The 22,187-nt window shown below is 39.1% G+C and overlaps 4 non-coding genes and 45 pseudogenes across 4 annotated transcripts; all 49 read right to left on the bottom strand.

Annotated features, from left to right (window-relative positions):
• Positions 1-535: 535 nt before the first annotated feature.
• LOC122339670 lies at positions 536-654 on the bottom strand (annotated as a pseudogene).
• Positions 655-933: 279 nt separating this feature from the next.
• LOC122339726 lies at positions 934-1,052 on the bottom strand (annotated as a pseudogene).
• Positions 1,053-1,326: 274 nt separating this feature from the next.
• Positions 1,327-1,445, bottom strand: LOC122339742 (annotated as a pseudogene).
• Positions 1,446-1,718: 273 nt separating this feature from the next.
• LOC122339671 lies at positions 1,719-1,836 on the bottom strand (annotated as a pseudogene).
• A 276-nt stretch (positions 1,837-2,112) lies between these two features.
• LOC122339710 lies at positions 2,113-2,231 on the bottom strand. Its single transcript, XR_006250044.1, has one exon. It is a non-coding gene; the product is annotated as a 5S ribosomal RNA (ribosomal RNA).
• Positions 2,232-2,507: 276 nt separating this feature from the next.
• LOC122339656 lies at positions 2,508-2,626 on the bottom strand (annotated as a pseudogene).
• A 273-nt stretch (positions 2,627-2,899) lies between these two features.
• On the bottom strand, positions 2,900-3,017 carry LOC122339697 (annotated as a pseudogene).
• A 274-nt stretch (positions 3,018-3,291) lies between these two features.
• LOC122339662 lies at positions 3,292-3,410 on the bottom strand (annotated as a pseudogene).
• A 274-nt stretch (positions 3,411-3,684) lies between these two features.
• On the bottom strand, positions 3,685-3,803 carry LOC122339655 (annotated as a pseudogene).
• Positions 3,804-4,078: 275 nt separating this feature from the next.
• LOC122339725 lies at positions 4,079-4,197 on the bottom strand (annotated as a pseudogene).
• Positions 4,198-4,473: 276 nt separating this feature from the next.
• Positions 4,474-4,592, bottom strand: LOC122339724 (annotated as a pseudogene).
• Positions 4,593-4,869: 277 nt separating this feature from the next.
• On the bottom strand, positions 4,870-4,988 carry LOC122339723 (annotated as a pseudogene).
• A 273-nt stretch (positions 4,989-5,261) lies between these two features.
• LOC122339666 lies at positions 5,262-5,380 on the bottom strand (annotated as a pseudogene).
• A 274-nt stretch (positions 5,381-5,654) lies between these two features.
• On the bottom strand, positions 5,655-5,773 carry LOC122339667 (annotated as a pseudogene).
• A 272-nt stretch (positions 5,774-6,045) lies between these two features.
• LOC122339721 lies at positions 6,046-6,164 on the bottom strand (annotated as a pseudogene).
• Positions 6,165-6,440: 276 nt separating this feature from the next.
• On the bottom strand, positions 6,441-6,549 carry LOC122339695 (annotated as a pseudogene).
• A 276-nt stretch (positions 6,550-6,825) lies between these two features.
• Positions 6,826-6,944, bottom strand: LOC122339720 (annotated as a pseudogene).
• Positions 6,945-7,217: 273 nt separating this feature from the next.
• On the bottom strand, positions 7,218-7,336 carry LOC122339719 (annotated as a pseudogene).
• A 274-nt stretch (positions 7,337-7,610) lies between these two features.
• Positions 7,611-7,729, bottom strand: LOC122339747 (annotated as a pseudogene).
• A 273-nt stretch (positions 7,730-8,002) lies between these two features.
• Positions 8,003-8,121, bottom strand: LOC122339709. Its single transcript, XR_006250043.1, has one exon. It is a non-coding gene; the product is annotated as a 5S ribosomal RNA (ribosomal RNA).
• Positions 8,122-8,394: 273 nt separating this feature from the next.
• Positions 8,395-8,508, bottom strand: LOC122339694 (annotated as a pseudogene).
• A 272-nt stretch (positions 8,509-8,780) lies between these two features.
• Positions 8,781-8,899, bottom strand: LOC122339684 (annotated as a pseudogene).
• A 271-nt stretch (positions 8,900-9,170) lies between these two features.
• Positions 9,171-9,279, bottom strand: LOC122339693 (annotated as a pseudogene).
• A 272-nt stretch (positions 9,280-9,551) lies between these two features.
• LOC122339718 lies at positions 9,552-9,670 on the bottom strand (annotated as a pseudogene).
• Positions 9,671-9,940: 270 nt separating this feature from the next.
• Positions 9,941-10,059, bottom strand: LOC122339717 (annotated as a pseudogene).
• A 275-nt stretch (positions 10,060-10,334) lies between these two features.
• On the bottom strand, positions 10,335-10,453 carry LOC122339716 (annotated as a pseudogene).
• Positions 10,454-10,731: 278 nt separating this feature from the next.
• On the bottom strand, positions 10,732-10,850 carry LOC122339654 (annotated as a pseudogene).
• Positions 10,851-11,124: 274 nt separating this feature from the next.
• LOC122339715 lies at positions 11,125-11,243 on the bottom strand (annotated as a pseudogene).
• A 275-nt stretch (positions 11,244-11,518) lies between these two features.
• Positions 11,519-11,637, bottom strand: LOC122339714 (annotated as a pseudogene).
• A 273-nt stretch (positions 11,638-11,910) lies between these two features.
• On the bottom strand, positions 11,911-12,029 carry LOC122339713 (annotated as a pseudogene).
• A 276-nt stretch (positions 12,030-12,305) lies between these two features.
• On the bottom strand, positions 12,306-12,424 carry LOC122339743 (annotated as a pseudogene).
• Positions 12,425-12,699: 275 nt separating this feature from the next.
• LOC122339661 lies at positions 12,700-12,818 on the bottom strand (annotated as a pseudogene).
• A 276-nt stretch (positions 12,819-13,094) lies between these two features.
• Positions 13,095-13,213, bottom strand: LOC122339680 (annotated as a pseudogene).
• Positions 13,214-13,487: 274 nt separating this feature from the next.
• Positions 13,488-13,606, bottom strand: LOC122339688 (annotated as a pseudogene).
• A 276-nt stretch (positions 13,607-13,882) lies between these two features.
• Positions 13,883-14,001, bottom strand: LOC122339750 (annotated as a pseudogene).
• Positions 14,002-14,275: 274 nt separating this feature from the next.
• On the bottom strand, positions 14,276-14,384 carry LOC122339701 (annotated as a pseudogene).
• A 276-nt stretch (positions 14,385-14,660) lies between these two features.
• Positions 14,661-14,779, bottom strand: LOC122339739 (annotated as a pseudogene).
• A 274-nt stretch (positions 14,780-15,053) lies between these two features.
• LOC122339689 lies at positions 15,054-15,172 on the bottom strand (annotated as a pseudogene).
• A 274-nt stretch (positions 15,173-15,446) lies between these two features.
• On the bottom strand, positions 15,447-15,565 carry LOC122339708. The gene has a single exon (XR_006250042.1). It is a non-coding gene; the product is annotated as a 5S ribosomal RNA (ribosomal RNA).
• A 276-nt stretch (positions 15,566-15,841) lies between these two features.
• On the bottom strand, positions 15,842-15,960 carry LOC122339679 (annotated as a pseudogene).
• Positions 15,961-16,237: 277 nt separating this feature from the next.
• On the bottom strand, positions 16,238-16,356 carry LOC122339741 (annotated as a pseudogene).
• Positions 16,357-16,632: 276 nt separating this feature from the next.
• On the bottom strand, positions 16,633-16,751 carry LOC122339737 (annotated as a pseudogene).
• Positions 16,752-17,024: 273 nt separating this feature from the next.
• Positions 17,025-17,143, bottom strand: LOC122339660 (annotated as a pseudogene).
• Positions 17,144-17,806: 663 nt separating this feature from the next.
• On the bottom strand, positions 17,807-17,925 carry LOC122339653 (annotated as a pseudogene).
• A 275-nt stretch (positions 17,926-18,200) lies between these two features.
• On the bottom strand, positions 18,201-18,319 carry LOC122339663 (annotated as a pseudogene).
• Positions 18,320-18,592: 273 nt separating this feature from the next.
• LOC122339744 lies at positions 18,593-18,711 on the bottom strand (annotated as a pseudogene).
• Positions 18,712-18,985: 274 nt separating this feature from the next.
• On the bottom strand, positions 18,986-19,104 carry LOC122339711. Its single transcript, XR_006250045.1, has one exon. It is a non-coding gene; the product is annotated as a 5S ribosomal RNA (ribosomal RNA).
• Positions 19,105-19,375: 271 nt separating this feature from the next.
• On the bottom strand, positions 19,376-19,494 carry LOC122339736 (annotated as a pseudogene).
• Positions 19,495-19,769: 275 nt separating this feature from the next.
• LOC122339665 lies at positions 19,770-19,888 on the bottom strand (annotated as a pseudogene).
• Between the last annotated feature and the right edge of the window lie 2,299 nt (positions 19,889-22,187).

Genomic DNA, 22,187 nt, shown 5'->3' with positions numbered 1-22,187 from the left:
ACTGAATCATGAAATGTCACTCAAGAGTAAAATGAGACGTAAACGTCTCAAAGGGGGAAATATGAAGACGTTTTTGCTAATCGAAATATAAAGTAAATCATATATAATTCAGTTACCATTATAACTGCAGTCAGACATAAGCTAAGAACCCCACTATTTAGAACCCATCTGTTCTTGGCATTTTACATCTGTTGTCATACACCTGTGATCCTCATTTAACAAGGGTTATTCAGGAGGCAACCATTTATTACTGTGACGTGGTAGTGTGATGACCATATAAAAACCCCTGAATAGTGGTAAGCGGGAGTGCTGTCTATAGAGTGGTTCTGTGTGGACCTTAGACAGACTCGGCTGGTATTGATCAATAAAAGTCTGAATTTTTGCTATCAAAACCTAATGCTCGAGTCTTCTTTAATCCGGGGAATCCACAACAAAGGCAATTGAATTAAATAAGCAGTAAGGGAAAGCAAAGAGCTGGTCAAACTTTGGCCACACTAAGGGCCAGTGTATTAGATAAGTAGTGAAAAAACTCAAAAACTTACAGCACCTGGTATTCCTAGGCAGTCTCCCATCCAAGTACTAACTAGGCCCAACTCTGCTTAGCTTCTGAGATCAGATGAGATCAAGCGTGAACAGGGTGGGATGGCCGTGAAGCTAAAAAGCTGCTGCAAAAAAGCCCCTATTTTAAGGTGAGGCACACTAAGTGCCATTATACTAGATAAGTAATGAATGAAATACAAAAAAATGCTTCAAAATGAGCTACATTAAAGATAAGAGCATTAGTTAAGTAGTTAAAAACAGTCAAACTCTGTTTAAAGAACAGCTACTTTAAAGGCAATTGAATTAAATAAGCAGTAAGGGAAAGCAAAGAGCTGGTCAAACTTTGGCCACACTAAGGGCCAGTGTATTAGATAAGAAGTGAAAAAACTCAAAAACTTACAGCACCTGGTATTCCTAGGCAGTCTCCCATCCAAGTACTAACTAGGCCCAACTCTGCTTAGCTTCTGAGATCAGACGAGATCAGGCGTGAACAGGGTGGGATGGCCGTAAGCGAAAGCTGCTGCAAAAAGCCCCCTATTTTAAGGTGAGGCACACTAAGTGCCATTATACTAGATAAGTAATGAATGAAATACAAAAAAATACTTCAAAATGAGCTACATTAAAGATAAGAGCATTAGTTAGGTAGTTAAAAACAGTCAAACTCTGTTTAAAGAACAGCTACTTTAAAGGCAATTGAATTAAATAAGCAGTAAGGGAAAGCAAAGAGCTGGTCAAACTTTGGCCACACTAAGGGCCAGTGTATTAGATAAGTAGTGAAAAACTCAAAACTTACAGCACCTGGTATTCCTAGGCAGTCTCCCATCCAAGTACTAACTAGGCCCAACTCTGCTTAGCTTCTGAGATCAGACTAGATCAGGCGTGAACAGGGTGGTATGGCCGTAAGCGAAAAGCTGCTGCAAAAAGCCCCTATTTTAAGGTGAGGCACACTAAGTGCCATTATACTAGATAAGTAATGAATGAAATACAAAAATACTTCAAAATGAGCTACATTAAAGATAAGAGCATTAGTTAAGTAGTTAAAAACAGTCAAACTCTGTTTAAAGAACAGCTACTTTAAAGGCAATTGAATTAAATAAGCAGTAAGGGAAAGCAAAGAGCTGGTCAAACTTTGGCCACACTAAGGGCCAGTGTATTAGATAAGTAGTGAAAAAACTCAAAACTTACAGCACCTGGTATTCCTAGGCAGTCTCCATCCAAGTACTAAATAGGCCCAACTCTGCTTAGCTTCTGAGATCAGACGAGATCAGGCGTGAACAGGGTGGGATGGCCGTAAGCAAAAAGCTGCTGCAAAAAGCCCCCTATTTTAAGGTGAGGCACACTAAGTGCCATTATACTAGATAAGTAATGAATGAAATACAAAAAAATACTTCAAAATGAGCTACATTAAAGATAAGAGCATTAGTTAAGTAGTTAAAAACAGTCAAACTCTGTTTAAAGAACAGCTACTTTAAAGGCAATTGAATTAAATAAGCAGTAAGGGAAAGCAAAGAGCTGGTCAAACTTTGGCCACACTAAGGGCCAGTGTATTAGATAAGTAGTGAAAAACTCAAAAACTTACAGCACCTGATATTCCAAGGCAGTCTCCCATCCAAGTACTAACTAGGCCCAACTCTGCTTAGCTTCTGAGATCAGACGAGATCAGGCGTGAACAGGGTGGTATGGCCGTAAGCAAAAGTTGCTGCAAAAAGCCCCCTATTTTAAGGTGAGGCACACTAAGTGCCATTATACTAGATAAGTAATGAATGAAATACAAAAAAATACTTCAAAAAATGAGCTACATTAAAGATAAGAGCATTTGTTAAGTAGTTAAAAACAGTCAAACTCTGTTTAAAGAACAGCTACTTTAAAGGCAATTGAATTAAATAAGCAGTAAGGGAAAGCAAAGAGCTGGTCAAACTTTGGCCACACTAAGGGCCAGTGTATTAGATAAGTAGTGAAAAACTCAAAACCTACAGCACCTGGTATTCCTAGGCAGTCTCCCATCCAAATACTAACTAGGCCCAACTCTGCTTAGCTTCTGAGATCAGACGAGATCAGGCGTGAACAGGGTGGGATGGCCGTAAGCTTAAAGCTGCTGCAAAAGCCCCTATTTTAAGGTGAGGCACACTAAGTGCCATTATACTAGATAAGTAATGAATGAAATACAAAAAATACTTCAAAATGAGCTACATTAAAGATAAGAGCATTAGTTAAGTAGTTAAAAACAGTCAAACTCTGTTTAAAGAACAGCTACTTTAAAGGCAATTGAATTAAATAAGCAGTAAGGGAAAGCAAAGAGCTGGTCAAACTTTGGCCACACTAAGGGCCAGTGTATTAGATAAGTAGTGAAAAACTCAAAAACTTACAGCACCTGGTATTCCTAGGCAGTCTCCCATCCAAGTACTAACTAGGCCCAACTCTGCTTAGCTTCTGAGATCAGACGAGATCAGGCGTGAACAGGGTGGATGGCCGTGGCAAAGCTGCTGCAAAAAGCACCCTATTTTAAGGTGAGGCACACTAAGTGCCATTATACTAGATAAGTAATGAATGAAATACAAAAAAATACTTCAAAATGAGCTACATTAAAGATAAGAGCATTAGTTAAGTAGTTAAAAACAGTCAAACTCTGTTTAAAGAACAGCTACTTTAAAGGCAATTGAATTAAATAAGCAGTAAGGGAAAGCAAAGAGCTGGTCAAACTTTGGCCACACTAAGGGCCAGTGTATTAGATAAGTAGTGAAAAAACTCAAAAACTTACAGCACCTGGTATTCCTAGGCAGTCTCCCATCCAAGTACTAACTAGGCCCAACTCTGCTTAGCTTCTGAGATCAGACGAGATCAGGCGTGAACAGGGTGGGATGGCCGTAGCTAAAGCTGCTGTAAAAGCACCTATATTTTAAGGTGAGGCACACTAAGTGCCATTATACTAGATAAGTAATGAATGAAATACAAAAAAATACTTCAAAATGAGCTACATTAAAGATAAGAGCATTAGTTAAGTAGTTAAAAACAGTCAAACTCTGTTTAAAAAACAGCTACTTTAAAGGCAATTTAATTAAATAAGCAGTAAGGGAAAGCAAAGAGCTGGTCAAACTTTGGCCACACTAAGGGCCAGTGTATTAGATAAGTAGTGAAAAACTCAAAAGCCTACAGCACCTGGTATTCCTAGGCAGTCTCCCATTCAAATACTAACTAGGCCCAACTCTGCTTAGCTTCTGAGATCAGACGAGATCAGGCGTGAACAGGGTGGGATGGCCGTAAGCGAAAGCTGCTGCAAAAAGCCCCCTATTTTAAGGTGAGGCACACTAAGTGCCATTATACTAGATAAGTAATGAATGAAATACAAAAATACTTCAAAATGAGCTACATTAAAGATAAGAGCATTAGTTAAGTAGTTAAAAACAGTCAAACTCTGTTTAAAGAACAGCTACTTTAAAGGCAATTGAATTAAATAAGCAGTAAGGGAAAGCAAAGAGCTGGTCAAACTTTGGCCACACTAAGGGCCAGTGTATTAGATAAGTAGTGAAAAAAACTCAAAAACTTACAGCACCTGGTATTCCTAGGCAGTCTCCCATCCAAGTACTAACTAGGCCCAACTCTGCTTAGCTTCTGAGATCAGACGAGATCAGGCGTGAACAGGGTGGGATGGCCGTAAGCTAAAGCTGCTGTAAAAAGCACCCTATTTTAAGGTGAGGCACACTAAGTGCCATTATACTAGATAAGTAATGAATGAAATACAAAAAAATACTTCAAAATTAGCTACATTAAAGATAAGAGCATTAGTTAAGTAGTTAAAAACAGTCAAACTCTGTTTAAAAAACAGCTACTTTAAAGGCAATTTAATTAAATAAGCAGTAAGGGAAAGCAAAGAGCTGGTCAAACTTTGGCCACACTAAGGGCCAGTGTATTAGATAAGTAGTGAAAAAACTCAAAAACTTACAGCACCTGGTATTCCTAGGCAGTCTCCCATCCAAGTACTAACTAGGCCCAACTCTGCTTAGCTTCTGAGATCAGACGAGATCAGGCGTGAACAGGGTGGGATGGCCGTAAGCAAAAAGCTGCTGCAAAAAGCCCCCTATTTTAAGGTGAGGCACACTAAGTGCCATTATACTAGATAAGTAATGAATGAAATACAAAAAAATACTTCAAAATGAGCTACATTAAAGATAAGAGCATTAGTTAAGTAGTTAAAAACAGTCAAACTCTGTTTAAAGAACAGCTACTTTAAAGGCAATTGAATTAAATAAGCAGTAAGGGAAAGCAAAGAGCTGGTCAAACTTTGGCCACACTAAGGGCCAGTGTATTAGATAAGTAGTGAAAAAACTCAAAAACTTACAGCACCTGGTATTCCTAGGCAGTCTCCCATCCAAGTACTAACTAGGCCCAACTCTGCTTAGCTTCTGAGATCAGACGAGATCAGGCGTGAACAGGGTGGGATGGCCGTAAGCGAAAAGCTGCTGCAAAAAGCCCCTATTTTAAGGTGAGGCACACTAAGTGCCATTATACTAGATAAGTAATGAATGAAATACAAAAAATACTTCAAAATGAGCTCCATTAAAGATAAGAGCATTAGTTAAGTAGTTAAAAACAGTCAAACTCTGTTTAAAGAACAGCTACTTTAAAGGCAATTGAATTAAATAAGCAGTAAGGGAAAGCAAAGAGCTGGTCAAACTTTGGCCACACTAAGGGCCAGTGTATTAGATAAGTAGTGAAAAACTCAAAACTTACAGCACCTGGTATTCCTAGGCAGTCTCCCATCCAAGTACTAACTAGGCCCAACTCTGCTTAGCTTCTGAGATCAGACGAGATCAGGCGTGAACAGGGTGGGATGGCCGTGAAGCTAAAGCTGCTGCAAAAAGCACCCTATTTTAAGGTGAGGCACACTAAGTGCCATTATACTAGATAAGTAATGAATGAAATACAAAAATACTTCAAAATGAGCTACATTAAAGATAAGAGCATTAGTTAAGTAGTTAAAAACAGTCAAACTCTGTTTAAAGAACAGCTACTTTAAAGGCAATTGAATTAAATAAGCAGTAAGGGAAAGCAAAGAGCTGGTGAAACTTTGGCCACACTAAGGGCCAGTGTATTAGATAAGTAGTGAAAAAACTCAAAACTTACAGCACCTGGTATTCCTAGGCAGTCTCCCATCCAAGTACTAACTAGGCCCGACTCTGCTTAGCTTCTGAGATCAGACGAGATCAGGCGTGAACAGGGTGGGATAGACGTAAGCTTAAAGCTGCTGCAAAAGCCCCTATTTTAAGGTGAGGCACACTAAGTGCCATTATACTAGATAAGTAATGAATGAAATACAAAAAATACTTCAAAATGAGCTACATTAAAGATAAGAGCATTAGTTAAGTAGTTAAAACAGTCAAACTCTGTTTAAAGAACAGCTACTTTAAAGGCAATTGAATTAAATAAGCAGTAAGGGAAAGCAAAGAGCTGGTCAAACTTTGGCCACACTAAGGGCCAGTGTATTAGATAAGTAGTGAAAAACTCAAAAACTTACAGCACCTGGTATTCCTAGGCAGTCTCCCATCCAAGTACTAACTAGGCCCAACTCTGCTTAGCTTCTGAGATCAGACGAGATCAGGCGTGAACAGGGTGGGATGGCCGTAAGCTTAAAGCTGCTGCAAAAAGCCCCTATTTTAAGGTGAGGCACACTAAGTGCCATTATACTAGATAAGTAATGAATGAAATACAAAAAAATACTTCAAAATGAGCTACATTAAAGATAAGAGCATTAGTTAAGTAGTTAAAAACAGTCAAACTCTGTTTAAAGAACAGCTACTTTAAAGGCAATTGAATTAAATAAGCAGTAAGGGAAAGCAAAGAGCTGGTCAAACTTTGGCCACACTAAGGGCCAGTGTATTAGATAAGTAGTGAAAAAACTCAAAAACTTACAGCACCTGGTATTCCTAGGCAGTCTCCCATCCAAGTACTAACTAGGCCCAACTCTGCTTAGCTTCTGAGATCAGGCGTGAACAGGGTGGGATGGCCGTAAGCGAAAGCTGCTGCAAAAAGCCCCCTATTTTAAGGTGAGGCACACTAAGTGCCATTATACTAGATAAGTAATGAATGAAATACAAAAAAATACTTCAAAATGAGCTACATTAAAGATAAGAGCATTAGTTAAGTAGTTAAAAACAGTCAAACTCTGTTTAAAGAACAGCTACTTTAAAGGCAATTGAATTAAATAAGCAGTAAGGGAAAGCAAAGAGCTGGTCAAACATTGGCCACACTAAGGGCCAGTGTATTAGATAAGTAGTGAAAAAACTCAAAAACTTACAGCACCTGGTATTCCTAGGCAGTCTCCCATCCAAGTACTAACTAGGCCCAACTCTGCTTAGCTTCTGAGATCAGACGAGATCAGGCGTGAACAGGGTGGGATGGCCGTAAGCGAAAGCTGCTGTAAAAAGCACCCTATTTTAAGGTGAGGCACACTAAGTGCCATTATACTAGATAAGTAATGAATGAAATACAAAAAAATACTTCAAAATGAGCTACATTAAAGATAAGAGCATTAGTTAAGTAGTTAAAAACAGTCAAACTCTGTTTAAAAACAGCTACTTTAAAGGCAATTTAATTAAATAAGCAGTAAGGGAAAGCAAAGAGCTGGTCAAACTTTGGCCACACTAAGGGCCAGTGTATTAGATAAGTAGTGAAAAACTCAAAACTTACAGCACCTGGTATTCCTAGGCAGTCTCCCATCCAAGTACTAACTAGGCCCAACTCTGCTTAGCTTCTGAGATCAGACGAGATCAGGCGTGAACAGGGTGGGATGGCCGTAAGCAAAAAGCTGCTGCAAAAGCCCCTATTTTAAGGTGAGGCACACTAAGTGCCATTATACTAGATAAGTAATGAATGAAATACAAAAAATACTTCAAAATGAGCTACATTAAAGATAAGAGCATTAGTTAAGTAGTTAAAAACAGTCAAACTCTGTTTAAAGAACAGCTACTTTAAAGGCAATTGAATTAAATAAGCAGTAAGGGAAAGCAAAGAGCTGGTCAAACTTTGGCCACACTAAGGGCCAGTGTATTAGATAAGTAGTGAAAAAACTCAAAAACTTACAGCACCTGGTATTCCTAGGCAGTCTCCCATCCAAGTACTAACTAAGCCCAACTCTGCTTAGCTTCTGAGATCAGACGAGATCAGGCGTGAACAGGGTGGGATGGCCGTAAGCGAAAGCTGCTGCAAAAAGCCCCCTATTTTAAGGTGAGGCACACTAAGTGCCATTATACTAGATAAGTAATGAATGAAATACAAAAAATACTTCAAAATGAGCTCCATTAAAGATAAGAGCATTAGTTAAGTAGTTAAAAACAGTCAAACTCTGTTTAAAGAACAGCTACTTTAAAGGCAATTGAATTAAATAAGCAGTAAGGGAAAGCAAAGAGCTGGTCAAACTTTGGCCACACTAAGGGCCAGTGTATTAGATAAGTAGTGAAAAACTCAAAACTTACAGCACCTGGTATTCCTAGGCAGTCTCCCATCCAAGTACTAACTAGGCCCAACTCTGCTTAGCTTCTGAGATCAGACGAGATCAGGCGTGAACAGGGTGGGATGGCCGTAAGTTTAAAGCTGCTGCAAAAAGCCCCTATTTTAAGGTGAGGCACACTAAGTGCCATTATACTAGATAAGTAATGAATGAAATACAAAAAATACTTCAAAATGAGCTACATTAAAGATAAGAGCATTAGTTAAGTAGTTAAAAACAGTCAAACTCTGTTTAAAGAACAGCTACTTTAAAGGCAATTGAATTAAAAAGCAGTAAGGGAAAGCAAAGAGCTGGTCAAACTTTGGCCACACTAAGGGCCAGTGTATTAGATAAGTAGTGAAAAAACTCAAAACTTACAGCACCTGGTATTCCTAGGCAGTCTCCCATCCAAGTACTAACTAGGCCCGACTCTGCTTAGCTTCTGAGATCAGATCAGGCGTGAACAGGGTGGGATGGACGTAAGCTAAAGCTGCTGCAAAAAGCCCCTATTTTAAGGTGAGGCACACTAAGTGCCATTATACTAGATAAGTAATGAATGAAATACAAAAATACTTCAAAATGAGCTACATTAAAGATAAGAGCATTAGTTAAGTAGTTAAAAACAGTCAAACTCTGTTTAAAGAACAGCTACTTTAAAGGCAATTGAATTAAATAAGCAGTAAGGGAAAGCAAAGAGCTGGTCAAACTTTGGCCACACTAAGGGCCAGTGTATTAGATAAGTAGTGAAAAACTCAAAACTTTACAGCACCTGGTATTCCTAGGCAGTCTCCCATCCAAGTACTAACTAGGCCCAACTCTGCTTAGCTTCTGAGATCAGACGAGATCAGGCGTGAACAGGGTGGGATGGCCGTGTGCTAAAGCTGCTGCAAAAGCCCCTATTTTAAGGTGAGGCACACTAAGTGCCATTATACTAGATAAGTAATGAATGAAATACAAAAAAATACTTCAAAATGAGCTACATTAAAGATAAGAGCATTAGTTAAGTAGTTAAAAACAGTCAAACTCTGTTTAAAGAACAGCTACTTTAAAGGCAATTGAATTAAATAGCAGTAAGGGAAAGCAAAGAGCTGGTCAAACTTTGGCCACACTAAGGGCCAGTGTATTAGATAAGTAGTGAAAAACTCAAAACTTACAGCACCTGGTATTCCTAGGCAGCCTCCCATCCAAGTACTAACTAGGCCCAACTCTGCTTAGCTTCTGAGATCAGGCGTGAACAGGGTGGTATGGCCGTAAGCTAAAGCTGCTGCAAAAGCCCCTATTTTAAGGTGAGGCACACTAAGTGCCATTATACTAGATAAGTAATGAATGAAATACAAAAAATACTTCAAAATGAGCTACATTAAAGATAAGAGCATTAGTTAAGTAGTTAAAACAGTCAAACTCTGTTTAAAGAACAGCTACTTTAAAGGCAATTGAATTAAATAAGCAGTAAGGGAAAGCAAAGAGCTGGTCAAACTTTGGCCACACTAAGGGCCAGTGTATTAGATAAGTAGTGAAAAACTCAAAAAACTTACAGCACCTGGTATTCCTAGGCAGTCTCCCATCCAAGTACTAACTAGGCCCAACTCTGCTTAGCTTCTGAGATCAGACGAGATCAGGCGTGAACAGGGTGGGATGGCCGTAAGCTAAAGCTGCTGCAAAAAGCCCCTATTTTAAGGTGAGGCACACTATGCCATTATACTAGATAAGTAATGAATGAAATACAAAAATACTTCAAAATGAGCTACATTAAAGATAAGAGCATTAGTTAAGTAGTTAAAAACAGTCAAACTCTGTTTAAAGAACAGCTACTTTAAAGGCAATTGAATTAAATAAGCAGTAAGGGAAAGCAAAGAGCTGGTCAAACTTTGGCCACACTAAGGGCCAGTGTATTAGATAAGTAGTGAAAAACTCAAAAACTTACAGCACCTGGTATTCCTAGGCAGTCTCCCATCCAAGTACTAACTAGGCCCAACTCTGCTTAGCTTCTGAGATCAGACGAGATCAGGCGTGAACAGGGTGGGATGGCCGTAAGCTAAAGCTGCTGCAAAAAAGCCCCTATTTTAAGGTGAGGCACACTAAGTGCCATTATACTAGATAAGTAATGAATGAAATACAAAAAAATACTTCAAAATGAGCTACATTAAAGATAAGAGCATTAGTTAAGTAGTTAAAAACAGTCAAACTCTGTTTAAAGAACAGCTACTTTAAAGGCAATTGATTTAAATAAGCAGTAAGGGAAAGCAAAGAGCTGGTCAAACTTTGGCCACACTAAGGGCCAGTGTATTAGATAAGTAGTGAAAAAACTCAAAACTTACAGCACCTGGTATTCCTAGGCAGTCTCCCATCCAAGTACTAACTAGGCCCAACTCTGCTTAGCTTCTGAGATCAGACGAGATCAGGCGTGAACAGGGTGGGATGGCCGTAAGCGAAAGCTGCTGCAAAAAGCCCCCTATTTTTAAGGTGAGGCACACTAAGTGCCATTATACTAGATAAGTAATGAATGAAATACAAAAAAAATACTTCAAAATGAGCTACATTAAAGATAAGAGCATTAGTTAAGTAGTTAAAAACAGTCAAACTCTGTTTAAAAAACAGCTACTTTAAAGGCAATTGAATTAAATAAGCAGTAAGGGAAAGCAAAGAGCTGGTCAAACTTTGGCCACACTAAGGGCCAGTGTATTAGATAAGTAGTGAAAAAACTCAAAAACTTACAGCACCTGGTATTCCTAGGCAGTCTCCCATCCAAGTACTAACTAGGCCTAACTCTGCTTAGCTTCTGAGATCAGACGAGATCAGGCGTGAACAGGGTGGGATGGCCGTAAGCGAAAGCTGCTGCAAAAAGCCCCCTATTTTAAGGTGAGGCACACTAAGTGCCATTATACTAGATAAGTAATGAATGAAATACAAAAAATACTTCAAAATGAGCTACATTAAAGATAAGAGCATTAGTTAAGTAGTTAAAAACAGTCAAACTCTGTTTAAAGAACAGCTACTTTAAAGGCAATTGAATTAAATAAGCAGTAAGGGAAAGCAAAGAGCTGGTCAAACTTTGGCCACACTAAGGGCCAGTGTATTAGATAAGTAGTGAAAAACTCAAAAACTTACAGCACCTGGTATTCCTAGGCAGTCTCCCATCCAAGTACTAACTAGGCCCAACTCTGCTTAGCTTCTGAGATCAGACGAGATCAGGCGTGAACAGGGTGGGATGGCCGTAAGCTTAAAGCTGCTGCAAAAAGCCCCCTATTTTAAGGTGAGGCACACTAAGTGCCATTATACTAGATAAGTAATGAATGAAATACAAAAAATACTTCAAAAATGAGCTACATTAAAGATAAGAGCATTAGTTAAGTAGTTAAAAACAGTCAAACTCTGTTTAAAGAACAGCTACTTTAAAGGCAATTGAATTAAATAAGCAGTAAGGAAAGCAAAGAGCTGGTCAAACTTTGGCCACACTAAGGGCCAGTGTATTAGATAAGTAGTGAAAAACTCAAAAACTTACAGCACCTGGTATTCCTAGGCAGTCTCCCATCCAAGTACTAACTAGGCCCAACTCTGCTTAGCTTCTGAGATCAGACGAGATCAGGCGTGAACAGGGTGGGATGGCCGTAAGCAAAAGCTGCTGCAAAAAGCCCCTATTTTAAGGTGAGGCACACTAAGTGCCATTATACTAGATAAGTAATGAATGAAATACAAAAAAATACTTCAAAATGAGCTACATTAAAGATAAGAGCATTAGTTAAGTAGTTAAAAACAGTCAAACTCTGTTTAAAGAACAGCTACTTTAAAGGCAATTGAATTAAATAAGCAGTAAGGGAAAGCAAAGAGCTGGTCAAACTTTGGCCACACTAAGGGCCAGTGTATTAGATAAGTAGTGAAAAACTCAAAACTTACAGCACCTGGTATTCCTAGGCAGTCTCCCATCCAAGTACTAACTAGGCCCAACTCTGCTTAGCTTCTGAGATCAGACGAGATCAGGCGTGAACAGGGTGGGATGGCCGTAAGCAAAAGCTGCTGCAAAAAGCCCCCTATTTTAAGGTGAGGCACACTAAGTGCCATTATACTAGATAAGTAATGAATGAAATACAAAAAAATACTTCAAAATGAGCTACATTAAAGATAAGAGCATTAGTTAAGTAGTTAAAAACAGTCAAACTCTGTTTAAAGAACAGCTACTTTAAAGGCAATTGAATTAAATAAGCAGTAAGGGAAAGCAAAGAGCTGGTCAAACTTTGGCCACACTAAGGGCCAGTGTATTAGATAAGTAGTGAAAAAACTCAAAAACTTACAGCACCTGGTATTCTTAGGCAGTCTCCCATCCAAGTACTAATTAGGCCCAACTCTGCTTAGCTTCTGAGATCAGACGAGATCAGGCGTGAACAGGGTGGGATGGCCGTAAGCGAAAGCTGCTGCAAAAAGCCCCTATTTTAAGGTGAGGCACACTAAGTGCCATTATACTAGATAAGTAATGAATGAAATACAAAAAAATACTTCAAAATGAGCTACATTAAAGATAAGAGCATTAGTTAAGTAGTTAAAAACAGTCAAACTCTGTTTAAAGAACAGCTACTTTAAAGGCAATTGAATTAAATAAGCAGTAAGGGAAAGCAAAGAGCTGGTCAAACTTTGGCCACACTAAGGGCCAGTGTATTAGATAAGTAGTGAAAAAACTCAAAAACTTACAGCACCTGGTATTCCTAGGCAGTCTCCCATCCAAGTACTAACTAGGCCCAACTCTGCTTAGCTTCTGAGATCAGACGAGATCAGGCGTGAACAGGGTGGGATGGCCTTAAGCAAGAGCTGCTGCAAAAAGCCCCCTATTTTAAGGTGAGGCACACTAAGTGCCATTATACTAGATAAGTAATGAATGAAATACAAAAAAATACTTCAAAATGAGCTACATTAAAGATAAGAGCATTAGTTAAGTAGTTAAAAACAGTCAAACTCTGTTTAAAAAACAGCTACTTTAAAGGCAATTGAATTAAATAAGCAGTAAGGGAAAGCAAAGAGCTGGTCAAACTTTGGCCACACTAAGGGCCAGTGTATTAGATAAGTAGTGAAAAAACTCAAAAACTTACAGCACCTGGTATTCCTAGGCAGTCTCCCATCCAAGTACTAACTAGGCCTAACTCTGCTTAGCTTCTGAGATAAGACGAGATCAGGCGCGAACAGGGTGGGATGGCCGTAAGCGAAAACTGCTGCAAAAAGCCCCCTATTTTAAGGTGAGGCACACTAAGTGCCATTATACTAGATAAGTAATGAATGAAATACAAAAAAATACTTCAAAATGAGCTACATTAAAGATAAGAGCATTAGTTAAGTAGTTAAAAACAGTCAAACTCTGTTTAAAGAACAGCTACTTTAAAGGCAATTGAATTAAATAAGCAGTAAGGGAAAGCAAAGAGCTGGTCAAACTTTGGCCACACTAAGGGCCAGTGTATTAGATAAGTAGTGAAAAACTCAAAACTTACAGCACCTGGTATTCCTAGGCAGTCTCCCATCCAAGTACTAACTAGGCCCAACTCTGCTTAGCTTCTGAGATCAGACGAGATCAGGCGTGAACAGGGTGGGATGGCCGTGGCGAAAGCTGCTGCAAAAAGCCCCTATTTTAAGGTGAGGGACACTAAAGTGCCATTATACTAGATAAGTAATGAATGAAATACAAAAAAATACTTCAAAATGAGCTACATTAAAGATAAGAGCATTAGTTAAGTAGTTAAAAACAGTCAAACTCTGTTTAAAAAACAGCTACTTTAAAGGCAATTGAATTAAATAAGCAGTAAGGGAAAGCAAAGAGCTGTTTAAACTTTGGCCACACTAAGGGCCAGTGTATTAGATAAGTAGTGAAAAAAACTCAAAAACTTACAGCACCTGGTATTCCTAGGCAGTCTCCCATCCAAGTACTAACTAGGCCCAACTCTGATTAGCTTCTGAGATCAGACGAGATCGGGCGTGAACAGGGTGGTATGGCCGTAAGCGAAAGCTGCTGCAAAAAGCTCCCTATTTTAAGGTGAGGCACAATAAGTGCCATTATACTAGATAAGTAATGAATGAAATACAAAAAAATACTTCAAAATGAGCTACATTAAAGATAAGAGCATTAGTTAAGTAGTTAAAAACAGTCAAACTCTGTTTAAAGAACAGCTACTTTAAAGGCAATTGAATTAAATAAGCAGTAAGGGAAAGCAAAGAGCTGGTCAAACTTTGGCCACACTAAGGGCCAGTGTATTAGATAAGTAGTGAAAAACTCAAAACTAACAGCACCTGGTATTCCTAGGCAGTCTCCCATCCAAGTACTAACTAGGCCCAACTCTGCTTAGCTTCTGAGATCAGGCGTGAACAGGGTGGGATGGCCGTAAGCTAAAGCTGCTGCAAAAAGCCCCCTATTTTAAGGTGAGGCACACTAAGTGCCATTATACTAGATAAGTAATGAATAAAATACAAAAAAATACTTCAAAATGAGCTACATTAAAGATAAGAGCATTAGTTAAGTAGTTAAAAACAGTCAAACTCTGTTTAAAGAACAGCTACTTTAAAGGCAATTGAATTAAATAAGCAGTAAGGGAAAGCAAAGAGCTGGTCAAACTTTGGCCACACTAAGGGCCAGTGTATTAGATAAGTAGTGAAAAAACTCAAAAACTTACAGCACCTGGTATTCCTAGGCAGTCCCCCATCCAAGTACTAACTAGGCCCAACTCTGCTTAGCTTCTGAGATCAGACGAGATCAGGCGTGAACAGGGTGGGATGGCCGTAAGCAAAAGCTGCTGCAAAAGGCCCCCTATTTTAAGGTGAGGCACACTAAGTGCCATTATACTAGATAAGTAATGAATGAAATACAAAAAATACTTCAAAATGAGCTACATTAAAGATAAGAGCATTAGTTAAGTAGTTAAAAACAGTCAAACTCTGTTTAAAAAACAGCTACTTTAAAGGCAATGAATTAAATAAGCAGTAAGGAAAAGCAAAGAGCTGGTCAAACTTTGGCCACACTAAGGGCCAGTGTATTAGATAAGTAGTGAAAAAACTCAAAAACTTACAGCACCTGGTATTCCTAGGCAGTCTCCCATCCAAGTACTAACTAGGCCTAACTCTGCTTAGCTTCTGAGATCAGACGAGATCAGGCGTGAACAGGGTGGGATGGCCGTGCGAAAGCTGCTGCAAAAGCCCCCTATTTTAAGGTGAGGCACACTAAGTGCCATTATACTAGATAAGTAATGAATGAAATACAAAAAAAAATACTTCAAAATGAGCTACATTAAAGATAAGAGCATTAGTTAAGTAGTTAAAAACAGTCAAACTCTGTTTAAAAACAGCTACTTTAAAGGCAATTGAATTAAATAAGCAGTAAGGGAAAGCAAAGAGCTGGTCAAACTTTGGCCACACTAAGGGCCAGTGTATTAGATAAGTAGTGAAAAAACTCAAAAACTTACAGCACCTGGTATTCCTAGGCAGTCTCCTATCCAAGTACTAACTAGGCCCAACTCTGCTTAGCTTCTGAGATCAGACGAGATCAGGCATGAACAGGGTGGTATGGCCGTAAGCGAAAGCTGCTGCAAAAAGCCCCCTATTTTAAGGTGAGGCACACTAAGTGCCATTATACTAGATAAGTAATGAATGAAATACAAAAAAATACTTCAAAATGAGCTACATTAAAGATAAGAGCATTAGTTAAGTAGTTAAAAACAGTCAAACTCTGTTTAAAGAACAGCTACTTTAAAGGCAATTGAATTAAATAAGCAGTAAGGGAAAGCAAAGAGCTGGTCAAACTTTGGCCACACTAAGGGCCAGTGTATTAGATAAGTAGTGAAAAAACTCAAAAACTTACAGCACCTGGTATTCCTAGGCAGTCTCCCATCCAAGTACTAACTAGGCCCAACTCTGCATAGCTTCTGAGATCAGACGAGATCAGGCGTGAACAGGGTGGTATGGCCGTGTAAGCGAAAGCTGCTGCAAAAGCCCCTATTTTAAGGTGAGGCACACTAAGTGCCATTATACTAGATAAGTAATGAATGAAATACAAAAAAATACTTCAAAATGAGCTACATTAAAGATAAGAGCATTAGTTAAGTAGTTAAAAAAACAGTCAAACTCTGTTTAAAGAACAGCTACTTTAAAGGCAATTGAATTAAATAAGCAGTAAGGGAAAGCAAAGAGCTGGTCAAACTTTGGCCACACTAAGGGCCAGTGTATTAGATAAGTAGTGAAAAACTCAAAAACTTACAGCACCTGGTATTCCTAGGCAGTCTCCCATCCAAGTACTAACTAGGCCCAACTCTGCTTAGCTTCTGAGATCAGACGAGCTCAGGCGTGAACAGGGTGGTATGGCCGTAAGCAAAAGCTGCTGCGAAAAGCCCCCTATTTTAAGGTGAGGCACACTAAGTGCCATTATACTAGATAAGTAATGAATGAAATACAAAAAAATACTTCAAAATGAGCTACATTAAAGATAAGAGCATTAGTTAAGTAGTTAAAAACAGTCAAACTCTGTTTAAAGAACAGCTACTTTAAAGGCAATTGAATTAAATAAGCAGTAAGGGAAAGTAAAGAGCTGGTCAAACTTTGGCCACACTAAGGGCCAGTGTATTAGATAAGTAGTGAAAAAACTCAAAAACTTACAGCACCTGGTATTCCTAGGCAGTCTCCCATCCAAGTACTAACTAGGCCCAACTCTGCATAGCTTCTGAGATCAGACGAGATCAGGTGTGAACAGGGTGGTATGGCCGTAAGCGAAAACTGCTGCAAAAAGCCCCCTATTTTAAGGTGAGGCACACTAAGTGCCATTATACTAGATAAGTAATGAATGAAATACAAAAAATACTTCAAAATGAGCTACATTAAAGATAAGAGCATTAGTTAAGTAGTTAAAAACAGTCAAACTCTGTTTAAAGAACAGCTACTTTAAAGGCAATTGAATTAAATAAGCAGTAAGGGAAAGCAAAGAGCTGGTCAAACTTTGGCCACACTAAGGGCCAGTGTATTAGATAAGTAGTGAAAAACTCAAAACTTACAGCACCTGGTATTCCTAGGCAGTCTCCCATCCAAGTACTAACTAGGCCCAACTCTGCTTAGCTTCTGAGATCAGACGAGATCAGGCGTGAACAGGGTGGTATGGCCGTGTGGCGCTAAAGCTGCTGCAAAAGCCCCTATTTTAAGGTGAGGCACACTAAGTGCCATTATACTAGATAAGTAATGAATGAAATACAAAAAATACTTCAAAATGAGCTACATTAAAGATAAGAGCATTAGTTAAGTAGTTAAAAACAGTCAAACTCTGTTTAAAGAACAGCTACTTTAAAGGCAATTGAATTAAATAAGCAGTAAGGGAAAGCAAAGAGCTGGTCAAACTTTTGGCCACACTAAGGGCCAGTGTATTAGATAAGTAGTGAAAAAACTCAAAACTTACAGCACCTGGTATTCCTAGGCAGTCTCCCATCCAAGTACTAACTAGGCCCAACTCTGCTGCTTAGCTTCTGAGATCAGGCGTGAACAGGGTGGGATGGCCGTAAGCGAAAGCTGCTGCAAAAAGCCCCTATTTTAAGGTGAGGCACACTAAGTGCCATTATACTAGATAAGTAATGAATGAAATACAAAAAAATACTTCAAAATGAGCTACATTAAAGATAAGAGCATTAGTTAAGTAGTTAAAAACAGTCAAACTCTGTTTAAAAAACAGCTACTTTAAAGGCAATGAATTAAATAAGCAGTAAGGAAAAGCAAAGAGCTGGTCAAACTTTGGCCACACTAAGGGCCAGTGTATTAGATAAGTAGTGAAAAAAAACTCAAAACTTACAGCACCTGGTATTCCTAGGCAGTCTCCCATCCAAGTACTAACTAGGCCTAACTCTGCTTAGCTTCTGAGATCAGACGAGATCAGGCGTGAACAGGGTGGGATGGCCGTAAGCGAAAGCTGCTGCAAAAAGCCCCCTATTTTAAGGTGAGGCACACTAAGTGCCATTATACTAGATAAGTAATGAATGAAATACAAAAAAATACTTCAAAATGAGCTACATTAAAGATAAGAGCATTAGTTAAGTAGTTAAAAACAGTCAAACTCTGTTTAAAAACAGCTACTTTAAAGGCAATTGAATTAAATAAGCAGTAAGGGAAAGCAAAGAGCTGGTCAAACTTTGGCCACACTAAGGGCCAGTGTATTAGATAAGTAGTGAAAAAACTCAAAAACTTACAGCACCTGGTATTCCTAGGCAGTCTCCTATCCAAGTACTAACTAGGCCCAACTCTGCTTAGCTTCTGAGATCAGACGAGATCAGGCATGAACAGGGTGGTATGGCCGTGTTTAAAGCTGCTGCAAAAGCCCCTATTTTAAGGTGAGAGGCACACTAAGTGCCATTATACTAGATAAGTAATGAATGAAATACAAAAAATACTTCAAAATGAGCTACATTAAAGATAAGAGCATTAGTTAAGTAGTTAAAAACAGTCAAACTCTGTTTAAAGAACAGCTACTTTAAAGGCAATTGAATTAAATAAGCAGTAAGGGAAAGCAAAGAGCTGGTCAAACTTTGGCCACACTAAGGGCCAGTGTATTAGATAAGTAGTGAAAAACTCAAAAACTTACAGCACCTGGTATTCCTAGGCAGTCTCCCATCCAAGTACTAACTAGGCCCAACTCTGCATAGCTTCTGAGATCAGACGAGATCAGGCGTGAACAGGGTGGTATGGCCGTAAGCGAAAGCTGCTGCAAAAAGCCCCCTATTTTAAGGTGAGGCACACTAAGTGCCATTATACTAGATAAGTAATGAATGAAATACAAAAATACTTCAAAATGAGCTACATTAAAGATAAGAGCATTAGTTAAGTAGTTAAAAACAGTCAAACTCTGTTTAAAGAACAGCTACTTTAAAGGCAATTGAATTAAATAAGCAGTAAGGGAAAGCAAAGAGCTGGTCAAACTTTGGCCACACTAAGGGCCAGTGTATTAGATAAGTAGTGAAAAAACTCAAAAACTTACAGCACCTGGTATTCCTAGGCAGTCTCCCATCCAAGTACTAACTAGGCCCAACTCTGCTTAGCTTCTGAGATCAGACGAGATCAGGCGTGAACAGGGTGGTATGGCCGTAAGCAAAAGCTGCGCGAAAGCCCCTATTTTAAGGTGAGGCACACTAAGTGCCATTATACTAGATAAGTAATGAATGAAATACAAAAAAATACTTCAAAATGAGCTACATTAAAGATAAGAGCATTAGTTAAGTAGTTAAAAACAGTCAAACTCTGTTTAAAGAACAGCTACTTTAAAGGCAATTGAATTAAATAAGCAGTAAGGGAAAGTAAAGAGCTGGTCAAACTTTGGCCACACTAAGGGCCAGTGTATTAGATAAGTAGTGAAAAACTCAAAACTTACAGCACCTGGTATTCCTAGGCAGTCTCCCATCCAAGTACTAACTAGGCCCAACTCTGCATAGCTTCTGAGATCAGACGAGATCAGGTGTGAACAGGGTGGTATGGCCGTAAGCGAAAACTGCTGCAAAAAGCCCCCTATTTTAAGGTGAGGCACACTAAGTGCCATTATACTAGATAAGTAATGAATGAAATACAAAAAATACTTCAAAATGAGCTACATTAAAGATAAGAGCATTAGTTAAGTAGTTAAAAACAGTCAAACTCTGTTTAAAGAACAGCTACTTTAAAGGCAATTGAATTAAATAAGCAGTAAGGGAAAGCAAAGAGCTGGTCAAACTTTGGCCACACTAAGGGCCAGTGTATTAGATAAGTAGTGAAAAAACTCAAAAACTTACAGCACCTGGTATTCCTAGGCAGTCTCCCATCCAAGTACTAACTAGGCCCAACTCTGCTTAGCTTCTGAGATCAGACGAGATCAGGCGTGAACAGGGTGGTATGGCCGTGTAGCTGCTGCAAAAGCCCCCTATTTTAAGGTGAGGCACACTAAGTGCCATTATACTAGATAAGTAATGAATGAAATACAAAAAAATACTTCAAAATGAGCTACATTAAAGATAAGAGCATTAGTTAAGTACAAACCGGATTCCAAAAAAGTTGGGACACTATACAAATCGTGAATAAAAACTGAATGCAATGATGTGTAGGTGCCAACTTCTAATATTTTATTCAGAATAGAACATAAATCACGAAACAAAAGTTTAAACTGAGAAAATGTACCATTTTAAGGGAAAAATATATTGATTCAGAATTTCATGGTGTCAACAAATCCCAAAAAGTTGGGACAAGTAGCAATAAGAGGCTGGAAAAAGTAAATTTAAGCATAACGAGGAGCTGGAAGACCAATTAACACTAATTAGGTCAATTGGCAACATGATTGGGTATAAAAAGAGCTTCTCAGAGTGGCAGTGTCTCTCAGAAGCCAAGATGGGTAGAGGATCACCAATTCCTACAATGTTGCGCAGAAAGATAGTGGAGCAATATCAGAAAGGTGTTACCCAGCTAAAAATTGCAAAGACTTTGCATCTATCATCATCAACTGTGCATAACATCATCCAAAGATTCAGAGAATCTGGAACAATCTCTGTGAGAAAGGGTCAAGGCCAGAAAACCATACTGGATGCCCGTGATCTCCGGGCCCTAAACGACACTGCACCACAAACAGGAATGCTACTGTAAAGGAAATCACAGAATGGGCTCAGGAATACTTCCAGAAACCATTGTCAGTGAACACAATCCACCGTGCCATCCGCCGTTGCCAGCTGAAACTCTACAGTGCAAAGAAGAAGCCATTTCTAAGCAAGATCCACAAGCTCAGGCGTTTACACTGGGCCAGGGATCATTTAAAATGGAGTGTGGCGAAATGGAAGACTGTTCTGTAGTCAGACGAGTCACGATTCGAAGTTCTTTTTGAAATCTGGGACGCCATGTCATCCGGACCAAAGAGGACAAGGACAACCCAGAGTTGTTATCAACGCTCGGTTCAGAAGCCTGCATCTCTGATGGTATGGGGTTGCATGAGTGCGTGTGGCATGGGCAGCTTGCATGTCTGGAAAGGCACCATCAATGCAGAAAAAATATATTCAGGTTCTAGAACAACATATGCTCCCATCCAGACATCATCTTTTCAGGAAGACCCTGCATTTTTCAACAAGATAATGCCAGACCACATTCTGCATCAATCACAGCATCATGGCTGCGTAGGAGAAGGATCCGGGTACTGAAATGACCAGTCTGCAGTCCAGATCTTTCACCTATAGAGAACATTTGGCGCATCATAAAGAGGAAGGTGCGACAAAGAAGGCCCAAGACGATTGAACAGTTAGAGGCCTGTATTAGACAAGAATGGAGAGCATTCCTATTTCTAAACTTGAGAAACTGGTCTCCTCTGTCCTCAGACGTCTGTTGAGTGTTGTAAAAAGAAGGGAGATGCCACACAGTGGTGAAAATGTCCTTGTCCCAACTTTTTTGGGATTTGTTGACACCATGAAATTCTGAATCAACATATTTTTCCCTTAAAATGGTACATTTTCTCAGTTTAAACTTTTGTTCCGTGAGTTATGTTCTATTCTGAATAAAATATTAGAAGTTGGCACCTACACATCATTGCATTCAGTTTTTATTCAATTGATTTGTATAGTGTCAACTTGTTTAAAGAATAAACACTTTAAAGGCAATTGAATTAAATAAGCAGGCACCTGGTCAAACTTTGGCCACACTAGGGCAGTGTATTAGATAAGTAGTGAAAAACTCAAAAACTTACAGCACCTGGTATTCTCAGGCAGTCTCCTGGTAGGCATCCAAGTACTAACTAGGCCCAACTCTGCTTAGCTTCTGAGATCAGACGAGGACTGTGGCGTGAACAGGGTGGTATGGCTGTGGCCCAAAGCTGCTGCAAAAAGCCCTCTATTTTAAGGTGAGGTACACTAAGTGCCATTATACTAGATAAGTAATGAATGAAATACAAAAAAATATCAAAATGAGCTACATTAAAGATAAGAGCATTAGTTAAGTAGTTAAAACAGTCAAACTTCTGTTTAAAGAACAGCTACTTTAAAGGCAATTGAATTAAATAAGCAGTAAGTGGAAAGCAAAGAGCTGGTCAAACTTCTTTGGACTACACTATGGGCCAGTGTATTAGATAAGTAGTGAAACTCAAAACTACACACCTGCATTCAGGCAGTCTCCCATCTAAGTACTAACTAGGCCCAACTCTGCTTAGCTTCTGAGATCAGACGATCAGGTGTGA

The sequence above is a fragment of the Puntigrus tetrazona genome, unplaced genomic scaffold (assembly GCF_018831695.1).
Source record: "Puntigrus tetrazona isolate hp1 unplaced genomic scaffold, ASM1883169v1 S000000996, whole genome shotgun sequence".
Lineage (NCBI taxonomy): Eukaryota > Metazoa > Chordata > Actinopteri > Cypriniformes > Cyprinidae > Puntigrus > Puntigrus tetrazona.
The sequence above is the reverse complement of the archived record's forward strand: the minus strand, read 5'-3'. Positions and strand labels throughout refer to the sequence as shown.